Source organism: Somniosus microcephalus, chromosome 2, assembly GCF_052327205.1.
Source record: "Somniosus microcephalus isolate GS21.2 chromosome 2, FLI_Smic_1.0, whole genome shotgun sequence".
Taxonomy (NCBI): domain Eukaryota; kingdom Metazoa; phylum Chordata; class Chondrichthyes; order Squaliformes; family Somniosidae; genus Somniosus; species Somniosus microcephalus.
The window spans coordinates 157,042,052-157,056,937 of NC_140988.1; positions in this window are offsets into that span (position 1 = coordinate 157,042,052).

Sequence of the window (14,886 nt, forward strand, 5' to 3'; positions counted from 1 at the left end):
AGTAGGTCTAGTTGTTGCTGTAATCCCTGTTCTGTGGGAGACAGCAGAACCAGGTCGTCCGCATAGAACAGGGATTTCACTTCTCCATCCAGGAGACGGAGACCTGGTGACTCGCTTTGCTCCAGCATGTCTGCTAATTCATTTATGTATATGTTGAACAGGGTCGGGCTCAAATTGCAGCCCTGCCGGACGCCTCTTCTCTGGGTGAAGAAATCGGTGCGTTTGTCTCCAATTTTGACCCCGCATTTGTTTTTCAGATACATTGATTTAATAAGGTCATAGACTTTGCCCCCTATTCCACACTGAAGAAGTTTATAATAGAGCCCTTCGTGCCATATAGAGTCAAAGGCTTTCTTGAAGTCGATGAAACAGGTGAATATTTTCCCATTTTTTGTTTGTGTGTATATGTTTTTCAATGAGGGTGTGAAGGGTATAGATATGGTCGGCGGTGCGGTGTTTTGGAAGAAAACCTATTTGGTTTTTTCTGAGGATATTATGTTTGTTAAGAAAATCAAGTAATCTACTATTTAGAATACTGCAGAATAACTTCCCTAGACAACTGTTGACACAGATGCCGCGGTAGTTATTTGGGTCTGATTTGTTTCCACTTTTATATATGGGGGAGATTAGTCCTTGGCACCAGATATCGGGAAAACAGCCTGAACGTAATATGATGTTGAATAATTTGAGTACCGCACCCTGCATCTCCATATTGCTGAACTTGAGCATTTCATTTTTGATGTTGTCTGGGCCACAGGCTTTCTTTAGGTGGAGAGATTTTGTTTTTGTGGCCAGTTCTTTCCATGTGATTGGGGAGTCTAGAGGGTTTTGGTTGTCTTTAATTGTTGCTTCTAATGTGTGGAGTTTTTCTGTGACCTGATGTTGACTTGGGTTTGTTTCGTTTATTGGGATGTCTTTGTAGAGGTTTTCAAAATGTGTTCTCCAGATGTCGCCATCTTGGATTGGTAATGCTTGCAATTGTGTTGTACTCAGGTTATTCCACATTTCCCAGAATTGTTTTGGATTGGTGGAGTTTTCAATTTCTTCGAGTATTTTGTGGGTATAGTTTTGTGTTTTGTTCCTAATGGTGTGTTTATATCTTTTGAGGGTTTCATTGTATCTAGTACGTAGGTCCGGATTGTTTGGTTGGCGATGCTTTTGGTTTGATATTTTTCTCAGGTCTTTTCTGGCATTTTTGCATTCGTGGTCAAACCATTTCTTATTTTTATTTTGTCTTTTGTGACGCTTCCTCTTCTGTTTCACGAGGTCGGCTTTTACAGCTGCCTCATGGAAGATCATATTTATATCCTCTATGGCCATGTTTACACCATCTCTGGTGATCTCATATAGATTTTCTTTAAATTTGAAATTTTACTTGTGAGATCAGGTGAATTTAGTGCTGTGATGAATTTATCTCCACTGTCTGGGGCCCATCTGTATGTCTGGTTTATTTTATGTAGCTTACTGGGTTCCTTTTTTGTGTCTGTAGTTTGGGCAGAAAGTTTAAGGTACACATTTATTTGGTTATGGTCTGAGAGGGGGGATTGCTGCCTGACAGTGAATGCGTTGATATCGCAGGGGTCCAGGTCAGTGATTGTATAATCCACCACACTAGACCCAAGAGTTGAGGAATATTGTGAGTCTCCCTAAGGAGTCCCCTCTGAACCTACCGTTAACTATGTACAGGCCTAAGGCTCGGCAGAGTTGCACTACCTCCCTACCGCTTTTATTTATTTCACAATCGAGGTTGTTCCGGTCTCTCTCTCTTCCCCCCAGTCTCTCTCTCTCCCCCCCAGTCTCTCTCTCTCCCCCCCAGTCTCTCTCTCTCCCCCCAGTCTCTCTCTCTCCCCCAGTCTCTCTCTCTCTCTCTCCTCCAGTCTCTCTCTCCCCAGTCTCTCTCTCTCTCCCCTCCAGTCTTTCTCTCCCCCAGTCTCTCTCTCCACCCAGTATCTCTCTCTCTCCCCCCAGTCTCTCTCTCTCTCCCCAACTCTCTCCCTCTCCTCCCAGTCTCTCTCTCTCCCCCCAGTCTCTCTCTCTCTCTCTCCCCCCACTCTCTCCCTCTCCCTCCACTCTCTCCCTCTCCCCCCAAGTCTCTCTCTCTCCCCATCTCTCTCTCTCTCCCCTCAGTCTCTCTCTCTCTCTCTCCCCCCCCCCACCCCCGGGTCTCTCTCTCTCCCCCCGTCGCTCTCTCGCTCTCTCTCTCTATCTCCCCAGTCTCTCTCTCCCCAGTCTCTCTCTCCCTTCGCCCATCTCTCTCTCTCTCTCCCCCAGTCTCTCTCTCTCTCCCCGCCTCTCTCCCCCAGTCTCTCTCTCTCTCCCCCTCAGTCTCTCTCTCTCTCTCTCTCTCCCCCATTCTCTCTCTCTCTCTTTCCCCAGTCTCTCTCCTCTCTCTCCCCCCCCCGTCTCTCTACTCTCTCTCTTTCTCTCCCCCATCTCTCTCTCTCTCCCCCAGTCTCCCTCTCTCCCCCTCAGTCGCTCTCTCTCTCCCCCCCTCAGTCTCTCTCTCTCTATCTCCCCAGTCTCTCCCTCTCTCGCTCTCCACATCTCTCTCTCTCACCCCTCAGTCGCTCTCTCTCTCCCCCTCAGTCTCTCTCTCTCTCTCTCTCTCTCTCTCTATCTCCCCATTCTCTCTCTCTCTCCCCAGTCTCTCTCGCTCTCTCTCTCCCCCCAGTCTCTCTCGCTCTCTCTCTCCCCCCAGTCTCTCTCGCTCTCTCTCCTCCCCCAGTCTCTCTCGCTCTCTCTCTCCCCCCAGTCTCTCTCGCTCTCTGTCTCCCCCCAGTCTCTCTCGCTCTCTCTCTCCCCCCAGTCTCTCTCGCTCTCTCTCTCTCCCCCAGTCTCTCTCGCTTTCTCTCTCCCCCCAGTCTCTCTCGCTCTCTCCCCAGTCTCTCTCGCTCTCTCTCTCCCCCCAGTCTCTCTCGCTCTCTCTCTCCCCAGTCTCTCTCGCTCTCTCTCTCCCCAGTCTGTCTCGCTCTCTCTCTCCCCAGTCTCTCGCGCTCTCTCTCTCCCCCCCACTCGCGCTCTCTCTCCCCCCCACTCGCGCTCTCTCTCCCCCCCACTCGCGCTCTCTCTCCCCCCCCCACTCGCGCTCTCTCTCCCCCCCACCCGCGCTCTCTCTCCCCCCCACTCGCGCTCTCTCTCCCCCCCACTCGCGCTCTCTCTCCCCCCCACTCGTGCTCTCTCTCCCCCCCACTCGCGCTCTCTCTCCCCCCCACTCGCGCTCTCTCTCTCCCCCCCACTCGCGCGCTCTTTCCCCCCCACTCGCGCTCTCTCTCCCCCCCCCCACTCGCGCTCTCTCTCCCCCCCCACTCGCGCTCTCTCTCCCCCCCACTCACGCTCTCTCTCTCTCTTCCAACAACAACATGCCCTCGAAAAAGCCTCAGCACCGCCGGGCACCCCCAGCTAGTCTATATATATAAAGTGGCTCTGATGTCTGTCCGTTCTCTATACGTTCGAAAGTTATAGAGCGTACCTACACGCGCGTCACGTCAAAAGAAAGCTTGCGATTATGGGCCAGTCATAGGTGTATTTACGTTTCGGCCAGACAAAAATTCCGCCCGCGGTATCCAAAAAACGTTCAAAATTCTTCTCATAACATCTCATTATCCGCTCATTAGCATTGAGTGACTATGATGTCAAAGAGCTGCTATGATGTCAGAGCAGTTTTTGTGCTGTCATAAATAAATCAATGCTTTCACTGTGCCCAGCCTACTCAGCTGGGGTGACTCGGGCCGGCCTCTTCCTCTCTCTCTCTCTCCATCTCTTTATCTCTCTCTCTGTCTCCCAGTCTCTCTCTCTCTCTCCCCCAGTTTCCCTCTCTCTCCCCCAGTTTCTCTCTCTCTCCCCGTCTCTCTCTTTCCCCCCTCAGTCTCTCTCTCTCCCTCTATCTCCCAGTCTCTCTCTCTCCCCCAGTCTACCAGTCTCTCTCTCTCCTCCAGACTCTCCCTCCTCCAGTCAAATTCAAATTCAAATTCAAATCGCTTTATTGGCATGATAAGGTACATCTTATGTTGCCAAAGCATCAAAATACATTTATGGTTCAACACATAAACGCAGTTCTATTCATACAGTGTATAAACAGGTATATCCCTGAGTGTATAAATATACATTCGCCTTGTTTATATATACTCTTTTCTTAGTTTACTGGTTGTCCCTCTGTTCATGGCAAGCTGTAACATAGTGTGCCGCCAGTGTTACACAGCTTCTCTCCTCCCCCAGTAGGAATGGGAGTTTTTGGTTGTCATTCAGATTTCTGAATTCAGGGCATATTTGTGAGAATTTTTGGTAGAAATTCTCCCTGATGCCCTGATATTTTCCACAGGCTGTGAGGAAGTGCATCTCTGTCTCTACTACTCCCTGACTGCAGTGAGCGCATATCCTGTCTTCTCTTGGCAGCCTGGTCTGCCTGTGTCTGCCTTTTTCGATCGCTAGGCTATGTTCGCTAAGTCTGTACCTTGTCAAGGTTCTTCTCAGTTTGTTATCCTTTACCATGGTCAGGTAATCAGCTATGTTGTATTGTCTGTTTAGGGCCAAGTAGCAATTGAGTTTGCTTTGGGTTTTTGTTGTTTCTGCCCAATATGTCAGATATTTTTCCTTTTGCTTAGCGACGATTGTGTTGGGTCGAATTCTTTGTGTTACCCTGTCACTGTCCTGGGGCTGGTTATTGTTAGTATTGTTAGTAGTTACTTCACTGAGTCCCAGGACTAATTGACTGAGGGTATTCTTCTTTATGGTCAGCTCTTGGCATTTCAGGGCGTCGTAGTGATAGCATTGGGGGTTGCTCATTTGTAGGTGATTCCAAAATTTGGTGGCTCTTTTTTGGATAGTGATTATTAATGGATATTGGCCTAGTTCCGCCCTGCATGCATTGTTTACTGTTTTCCTTTGAGTCCGGAGGATACTTTTACAGAATTCTGCATGTAGGATCTCAATTGGGTGTTTGTCCCATTTTGCAAATTCTTGTTGTGTTAGCGGTCCCCATACCTCACTGCCATAGAGTGCAATTGGTTCAATTACTGATTTGAAAATTTTGAGCCAAATGCTAATTGGGATTTCTATTTGGATTGATTTTTTGATGGCATAGAAAGCCCTTCTTGCTTTCTCTTTCAGTTCATTCGCAGCCAGTTTGAAGTTTCCCGTAGAACTGATTTTTAAGCCCAAGTATGTGTAGTTAGTGGTTTGTTCAATTTTGGTTGTTCCTACTGTGAAATTTATTTTGGGTCCCTGATGTTTGGATCTTTGCTGGAACACAAGGACTTTGGTTTTTTGGGGATTTATTGTCAGGGCCCAAGTCTGGCAGTATGACTCCAGCAGGTCCAGGTTCTGCTGTAGACCCTCCTTAGTTGGTGACAGCAGAACCAGGTCGTCTGCATAGAGGAGGAATTTAACCTTGGATTCATATAGGGTGAGGCCGGGTGCTGTAGATTGTTCAAGTAGTTTTGCCAATCCATTTATGTAAATATTAAAGAGTGTCAGTGAGATTGGCGAGCCCTGCGTCACCCCCCGCCCCTGTGGGAAGTATTTTGTTTGTTTGTCTCCAATTTTAACTGCACATTTGTTGTTTGTATACATTGATTTAATTACATCATATGTCTTTCCTCCTACCCCACTTTCGATAAGTTTCAGGAATAAACCGTCATGCCAGATGGAGTCGAAAGCCTTCTGGAAATCTACAAAGCATGCGTAGATTTTGCTTTTGTTATGGTGAACGTGTTTGTCAATTAGGGTCTGTAGGGTGAAGATATGATCGGATGTTCTATAGTTTGGCAGGAATCCAATTTGGCTTTTACTCAAGACATTGTGCTCCTCAAGGAAGTTTATAAGTCTTTTGTTTATGATGCTACAGAATACCTTCCCCAGGTTACTGTTTACACAGATGCCCCGATAGTTGTTTGGGTCGATTTTGTCCCCAGTTTTGTATATGGGCGTTATGAGTCCTTTGTTCCAGATGTCAGGGAAATAACTGACACTCAGAACCAAGTTGAAGAGTTTTAGGATAGCCAGTTTCATTTTGTCGTCTGTGTGTTTAATCATCTCGTTTAGTATGCCGTCTGTCCCGGAAGCTTTTCCTGTTCGCAGGTCCTTGAGTTTTTCAAGAAGTTCTTTTTCTGTTATTATGGCGTCTAGCGGGTTTTGGTTATCTTTTATGGCCATTTCTAGCTTTTCCAGTTCCAGTCTCTCTCTCCCAGTCTCTCTCTCCGTCTCTCTCTCTCCTCCAGTCTCTCCCTCCTCCAGTCTCTCTCTCCCCCCAATCTCTCTCTCGCTCCCCGTCTCTTTCTCTCTCTCTGTCTCCCAGTCTCTCTACCTTTCTCCCTTCCCCAGTCTCTCTCTCCCTTCCCCCTTCTCTCTCTCCCTTCCCCCTTCTCTCTCTCTCCCCGTCTCTCTCCTCTCTCGCCCCGTCTCTCTCTCTCTCCCCGTCTCTCTCTCTCCCCCCCCCAGTCTCTCGCTCTCTCCCCCCAGTCTCTCTCCCTCCCTCTCTCTCTCCCGTCTCTCTCTCTCTCTCCCCCAGTCTCTCTCTCTCCCCCTGAGTCTCTCTCTCTCTCCCCCCTCAGGTCTCTCTCTCTCTATCTCCCCAGTCTCTCTCTCCCCGTCTCTCTCTCTCTCTCCCTCTCCCCGTCTCTCTCTCTCTCTCTCTCCCCGTCTCTCTCGCCCCCCTCAGTCGCTTTCTCTCTTCCCGCAATTTCTCTCTCTCTCTCCCCCCGCCTCTCTGTCTCCCCCGTCTTTCTCTCTCCCCCAGTCTCTCTCTCCCCCCAGTCTCTCTCTCCCCCAGTCTCTCTCTCCCCCAGTCTCTCTCTCCCCCAGTCTCTCTCTCCCCCAGTCTCTCTCTCTCTCTCCATCTCTCTCACCCCCAGTCTCTCTCTCTCTCTCCCCCACGCTCTCCCTCTCTCTCCCCCACGCTCTCCCTCTCTCCCCAGTCTCTCGCTCTCTCTCTCTCCCCCACTCTTTCCCTCTCCCCCCAAGTCTCTCTCTCTCTCTCTCCCCCCTCAGTCTCTCTCTCTCTCCCCCCCCGGTCTCTCTCTCTCCCCCCCAGTCTCTCTCTCTCCCCCCAGTCTCTCTCTCTCCCCCCCAGTCTCTCTCTCGCTCGCTCTCTCTCTCTCTCTCTCTCTCTCTCCCCAGTCTCTCTCTCTCTCTCTCCCCAGTCTCTCTCTCTCTCCCCAGTCTCTCTCTCCGTTCCCCCATCTCTCTCTCTCTCCCCCAGTCTCTCTCTCTCTCCCCCTCAGTCTCTCTCTCTCTCTCTCTATCTCCCCATTCTTTCTCTCTCCCCCCAGTCTCTCTCTCTCTCTCTCCCCCCAGTCTCTCTACTCTCTCTCTCTCTCTCCCCGTCTCTCTCTCTCCCCCTCAGTCGCTCTCTCTCCCCCCCAGTCTCTCTCTCTCTCCCCCTCAGTCTCTCTCTCTATCTCCCCATTCTTTCTCTCTCCCCCCAGTCTCTCTCTCTCTCTCTCCCCCCCAGTCTCTCTACTCTCTCTCTCTCCCCCCCCCGGTCACTCTCTCTCCCCCCCAGTCTCTCTCTCTCCCCCCCAGTCTCTCTCTCTCGCTCGCTCTCTCTCTCTCTCTCTCTCTCCCCAGTCTCTCTCTCTCTCCCCAGTCTCTCTCTCCCTTCCCCATCTCTCTCTCTCTCCCCCAGTCTCTCTCTCTCTCCCCCTCAGTCTCTCTTTCTCTCTCTCTATCTCCCCATTCTTTCTCTCTCCCCCCAGTCTCTCTCTCTCTCTCTCTCCCCCCAGTCTCTCTACTCTCTCTCTCTCTCTCCCCGTCTCTCTCTCTCCCCCCCTCAGTCGCTCTCTCTCCCCCCTCAGTCTCTCTCTAACTATCTCCCCAGTCTCTCTCTCCCCCAATCTCTCTCTCTCTCTCCCCGTCTCTCTCTCTCCCCCCTCAGTCGCTCTCTCTCTCCCCCTCAGTCTCTCTCTCTATCTCCCCATTCTCTCTCTCTCTCCCCTCTCTCCCCCCAGTCTCTCTACTCTCTCTCCCCATCTCTCTCTCTCCCCCCCAGTCTCTCTCTACCCCTCAGTCGCTCTCTCTCTCTCTATCTCCCCAGTCTCTCTCTATCTCCCCGTCTCTCTCTCTCTCCCTCTCTCCCCCCAGTCTCTCTACTCTTTCTCTCTCTCTCCTTCCCTCTCTATCAGTCTGTCTCTCTCTCCTTCCCTCTCTCTCCTTCCCTCTCTCTCTCTCTCTCTCTCTCTCTCTCTCTGTCTCTCTCTCCTTCCCTCTCTCTCTCTCTCTCTCCTTCCCTCTCTCTCTCTCCTTCCCTCGCTCTCTCTGTCTCTCTCTCCTTCCCTCTCCAAACGGGGCGATACCGAATTTCTAGCCCTCTCCCCCCAATCTCTCTCTCTCTCCCCATCTCTTTATCTCTCTCTCTGTCTCCCAGTCTCTCTCTCTCTGTCTCCCAGTCTCTCTATCTCTTCCCCCAGTCTCTCTCTCTCTCTCCCCCAGTTTCTCTCTCTCTCTCCCCGTCTCTCTCTCTCTCTCTCCACCCTCAGTCTCTCTCTCCCTCTCTCTCTCTATCTCCCAGTCTCTCTCTCTCCCCCCCAGTCTCTCTCCCTCCTCCAGACTCTCCCTCCTCCAGTCTCTCTCTCCCAGTCTCTCTCTCGCTCCCAGTCTCTCTATCTCTCTCTCTCTGTCTCCCACTCTCTCTCTCTCTCTCTCTCTCTCTCCCCAGTCTCTCTCTCCCTTCCCCATCTCTCTCTCTCTCCCTCTCTCTCCCCCATCTCTCTCCCCAGTCTCGCTCAGTCTCTCCCCCAGTCTCTCTCCTCTCTCTCCCCAGTCACTCTCCTCACTCTCCCCCGTCTCTCTCTCTCTCTCTCTCCCCGTCTCTCTCTCTCTCTCCCCAGTCTCTCTCCTCTCTCTCCCCCCAGTCGCTCTACTCTCTCTCTCCCCCCTCAGTCTCTCTCTCTATCTCCCCAGTCTCTCTCTCTCTATCTCCCTGTCTATCTCTCTCTCCCTCGCCCCCCAGTCTCTCTACTCTTTCTCTCTCCCCGTCTCTCTCTCTCCACCCCAGTCTCTCTCTCTCCCCCAGTCTCTCTCTCTCCTTCCATCTCTGTCTCTGTCTGTCTCTCTCTCCTTCCCTCTCTCTCTCTCTCCTTCCCTCTCTCTGTCTCTCTCTCCTTCCCTCTCTCTCTCTGTCTCTCTCTCCTTCCCTCTCTCTGTCTCACAGCGACAGCACCAGCACAACAAACCCCCACAGTGCGGCTGCTGCAAAGTATCCCGCTCCCAGCCCGCCGGAGCGGGAGGTGAGCTGGGGTCACTCGGGCTGGGCCTCACAACTGCTCGGCCCGAGACACAGAGCGGGGGAGCGGCAGCGGCCGGCCGTAAACTGCGCGGCCCTGTAAACTGCCGTTTTACAAAAAAGCCTTGGCAACGCTGGGCTTCCCCCCTTCCCTCCCCCCCTCCTGCCCCCTTCCCCTTCCTCCCCTTTCCCCCTCCCCCCTCCTGCCCCCTTCCTCCCCCTTCCCTTTCCTCCCCCTTCCCCCCGTCACTCTCTCTCTTAACCCCAGTCTCTCGCTTTCTCTCTTCTGCCCAGTCTCTCGCTCTCTCCCTTCCCCCCAGTCTCTCGCTCTCTCTCTTCCCCCCAGTCTCTCACTCTCTCTCTTCCCCGCAGTCTCTCGCTCTCTCTCTTACCCCCAGTCTCTCGCTCTCTCTCTTACCCCCAGTCTCTCGCTCTCTCTCTTCCCCCCAGTCTCTCGCTCTCTCTCTCTCTTCCAACAACAACATGCCCTCAAAAAAGCCTTGGCACCGCCGGGCACCCCCAGCTAGTAGATACATAGAAGATAGGAGCAGGAATAGGCCATTCGGCCCCTCGAGCCTGTTCCGCCATTTAATGAGATCATGGCTGATCATCCAAATTCAGTACCCTGTCCCTGCTTTCTCCCCATATCCCTTGATCCCTTTAGCCTTAAGAAATATATCTAATTCCTTCTTGAATATATTTAATGAATTGGCCTCAACTGCCTTCTGTGGTAGAGAATGCCACAGGTTCACCACTCTCTGGGTGAAGAAATTCCTCCTCATCTCAGTCCTAAATGGCTTACCCCTTATCCTTAGACTGTGACCCCTGGTTCTGGACTCCCCCGCCATCAGGAACATCCTTCCTGCATCTAGTCTGTCTAGTCCTGTTAGAATTTTATAAGTTTCAATGAGATCCCCTCTTATTCTTCTAAACTCTAGCGAATATAAGCCTAATCGACCCAATCTCTCCTCATACGTCATTCCTGCCATCCCAGGTATCAGTCTGGAGAATCTTCGCTGCACTCCCTCCATGGCAAGAACATCCTTCCTCAGATAAGGCGACCAAAACTGCACACAATACTCAAGGTGTGGTCTCACCAAGGCCCTGTACAACTGCAGCAAGACATCCTTGCTCATGTACTCGAATCCTCTCACTATGAAGGCCAACGTACCATTTGCCTTCTTAACCGCCTGCTGCACCTGCATGCTTCATTTCAGCGACTGGTGCACAAGGACACCCAGGTCTCGTTGCACTTCCCCTTTTCACAATCTATTGCCGTTCAGATAATAATCTGTCTTCCTGTTTTTGCCACCAAAGTGGATAACCTCACATTTATCCACGTTATACTGCATGTGCCATGCATCTGCCCAATCACCCAACCTGTCCAAATATATCCAGGTTTGAGGGGAACCATGACTGCGGGTGGGCTGCGTCTGGTTCTAACTCAAATACCTGGATACCTCTAGTACAAATTTTACTATTTAACACATACCAACTAAATAAAATAACTGAATATGAGGGGAGGGAGACTTTGGCTTATTTTAACAGGTGAAAAAAACTTAGACACATATACGAAAATGCCCCATTTTATTAACTAACTGGAAATCAGCTCTGGATTCTGGGATTTCTCAGAATAAATAGTAAGCGAGCCTGTATAGTATCTTGATGTTTTTGTAACTAAGTACATCCAGAATGTGAAAATGTGGACTTATTTTATTCTTTGATAACAAAGTCTTGTGGAGGTCAAAAGCTTATCACTTACCACAAAATCATCTGACACAGATATAGTGCATTACGATTACAAGTACTTACTTGAAAAAGGAATGCATTTATTAGCTACATATTCAACAACTTACACATACTATCAAGTAAAAGTATATGTCAAAGTATTTTATAAGAGGCTGTCATGACCACCATGCAGCGGACTCCAAGGCATGATCAAAGAGATAAATTTTAAGGAGGCTAAAACAAAGTGGTTTTAGCAGAGAATTCTAGAAGGCAGGGCTATAATGGCCGAAAGGTTCAATACGGAGTATGCATTCACCATATGTAAAGAGGCACAGACTTCATGAAAAGTTGGCATTATCAACCTGGGTGTGTCGACAGCTACAGATGAGAGTTCAAGTTTCTTTGTTCAGAATTTGGTTTCAGTGGTTAATTTCATGTATTCACAAAGCCAATAGTCTACGTCCCACTGGTCAGTATATATGTCTTCCCAGATTGCTAGGAAAAGTGGACAAATCTCCCTTCCCTACAAGCCCACATTCACCTGTACTGCCAAGGATCAGGTACAGAAACAACTCCACAGCCTTGGACTAATTAACCATCTCATAAGACAGAACACATCCTCCATCACTAGAGGGCCCTAGATCAATCATCTCACCCTTTACCATCTTGGAAAGTCAAATGCCACCAAGAATTGGATGCAAACTTCCCTCCTAGCCAATTTGCTTAAACAACCAGAAAAATGTACAAGTGCTCCACCAATAAATTAGGAGGAATTGAGCAGCCCTTCTTGTTTAACTGCCAAGATAACTAGACTGGCAGGAATTGAGAGCTCTTTCATAAAGCTGCACAACAATGCTATGTGTCTGGTTGATTCAGTTGCCTCTGAGTGAGAAGGCCATGAGTTCAATCTCCATTCCAGGACTTGAGCACAAAATCTGGGCAGCACTGAGGGACTGCTGTATTGTAGGAGATGCTGTCTGCTGAATGAGATGTTTAACTGAGGCCTCATCTGTCGGTCTGGTGAATGTAAAATATTCCATGGCATTACTCGAAGGAGAATAGGAAATTTTCCTAGTATCCTGGTCAAAGCCAGCAAAAATTGGATCATTCATCTCATTTGCCATTTGTGGGACTCTGGGAATTGCTGTTGTGCTTACCTATTAACAATAGTGACTGCACTTCAAAAGTAATGTGTACACAGCGATGCAGTCAACTTAGGAGCACATGGAAGCTCAGGTACAATCTGCAGCAGAAAATCCCCATCAGAGGATTTAAAGCAGCTCTAGCCTTTAGCATGGCAGCTGGAACTGTGGTCATAGACACTTTAAACACGAGAGTGCAGAGAGCTGTCTCTTCAATTATTTGGTTGGTACCATTCAGTTTGCCTTCCTCGTGTAGCAGAACCAATGCCCAGTAGTGGCCTGGAAGGTATGCACATTCACAATGATACTGTCTCTCAGGACAGCGCCACATGTGTGCCTTCCCTCCAACTTCCTCAGCTGCCTGCACATGTGGGAAGCAGCCAGGACCAGGCTGACCTCACACCAGAACAGGAGACATGGTCTGTAGAAGGTCCCTCTAGGACCTCGGCTGCTCTGGGTCAAGGGTCACCTTAGTTCCCCAAAGCTCCTGCTGGAGAGTACCAGGTTGGCACCTCACAACCTCCTGCCACTGAAGCAGCACTGAGGAGTAGTAGGAGGCTAGGTTTAAAAGGACACACAATTATAGGTACTAAGGGGAGACACAGCAATAGGAAACAGTAGAATACCACACATATTTATGTCAGTTAAAGAATTGTTTGTACTGACAAAATGTGCAGATTGATTTGTGGCAAGGTAGAGGAATGCCTGGGAAAAGAGTAGCTGAATGGATCTGAACTGGTAGAATTGGTAGTTATGCTATAGAAAGGAACATCAGCATACAAATAATTAGGTGTGTGTTCATAAAGGCAGTGGGCACAGCTGAAGGTGTGCAGATGCCTGGCAGCTGGCAAAGGATACTCTTGTGAACTCTATCAGTCAAGGCCTCAGCTGCCTGCTGGCCTTCATCATCTTTCTCCTGAGGAATAATCAGCAATTCTTTGCAGATGGCAAAAATATGCAGCACACAGCCGACCAAAACAATGCAAGATACCCTAACGGGACTCTACAGAGTGCTGCCCAGATCTATTCAGTTCCCTGAAGTATGTATTCTGAATCCTTATTTTCTGTTCAATGACAATCATGGTGGCACCATGGGTTTTTTGTATCGGTGTTCCTCAGGATCCAAACCATTGTCATCAACCAGTGCTGCAGAGGGTAGCCATGATCACCAATCAGCCACCTACCATTGACCTGTGAACAGTGGTGGGATTACAGACTGCCTTAAAACAAAAGAATCATGGCAGCTCCCTAGATAACATGCATTTACTTGCATTATGAGGTGGCTTATATTGCATACCAGCTGCATCTTGAGGGAATGATACGATATCCTATTGAGAAAGTTTGTCTTCTTGAAAGGGGCAGGTGTGGTGACGTGGGTGCCACAGATTGCCCCTTGCACCTGGCCAAATCCAGCCACTCTGTAAAATTGGGCAGCCCTCTCACATTGACACACAAGATCCATAGGAAAGGATACGAACTTGGCTGCTCACTCTAACAATACGTTAGTTAATTGGTCTCCAAAGTCAATTGGCTAATATTGCAAATGTTGCCTGATGCCACCCAAAGGAAGCAAGCAGCATAGAGCTTCAATGCCACAGTGCCTTTTACTGTCACTGGTAATGAGATTTACCCCAGGGCAAGCAGGTGGCGCAGTTCAGTTATTACTTTACAAAGAAAACACTTCCTTCTCCAGCACTGCCGAATTGTGAGTTGTAGACATGAACGTGTAGGTGCCTCTGCCTGTGTGCCTGACTTCCCAGATCTGTTCCTCTAGATCCTATTCTTCTTCATCTTCATAGCAGAAGAAAGCGGGAATGCCTAAGGGAAACACCATTATTTCCTGAGGTACTAAAGTCACAAGTTTTGTAAAAAAAAAAGCAGCAACAATGCTGAAACAATCAGCAAGGGGGAAATGGCAGAAACAGAAACAAGACTACCAAATGAGTCGACAAATCAGCAAACCCCAAAGCTACTTTCCCCTGTCTGCTATTGCTGACCCCAAAAGCCTCTTTTGTGTGGGTGTTCATTTGGGGGAGGGGGAGGCACAGCAGTTAAGGGAAGGAATTGGAACATTGCATTCTAATGAGCTATTTAATTACAGCAGGCTGGATTGTGGTGGGCTCTATGGGCCACTCATATCGCTCGCCAAAGTAATTGCAGCGAAGGTGTTAACAAACAGCAATTCACTGCAAAACCTTCCCAGCCTATTGTTCTCTCCTGGCCATCCTGAATGTGCCCCAAAATGGTTTGGATATGTGAGGAACACCCAGCCCACAATTCCATGCTCTAAGTGCCACTGGACATCTGTTCCAGCTTTTGGTAATACTTCTTTTTGTTATTTAATTTCTCCATTACTAATCACAATGCATTCTGAACTTTTTTCTTCTCTAGTGCATGGGTATAAATCATTGCTGGGATATAAAGCAAAGCATTGCTGCGCATAGAGGAAAATCAGGTAGGAAGGATCAAACGTCGATAACACAGTCTGCCTGATTTTCCATGCATTAATTTAAATAGAAGGAAAATCAGACGGGCTCTGTTAAAGGTGTGCGAATCTTCCTGCCCAATTTTCCTAATGTGCTTTGCCCTGACGATGCTTTATGCCCAAGTGCTGAAGAGGAAGGCCTAGTGCTTGGCACAGAAGAGGGCCGGAAACTGCTTGTCATAGAGTCATAACGGCACAGAGGAGGCCATTCGGCCCATCGAGTCCATGCCGGCTCTCTGTAGAGCAATCCAGTCAGTTCCATTCCCCCGCTCTATCCCCGCAAGTTTATTTCCCTCAAGTGCCTATCTAGTCTC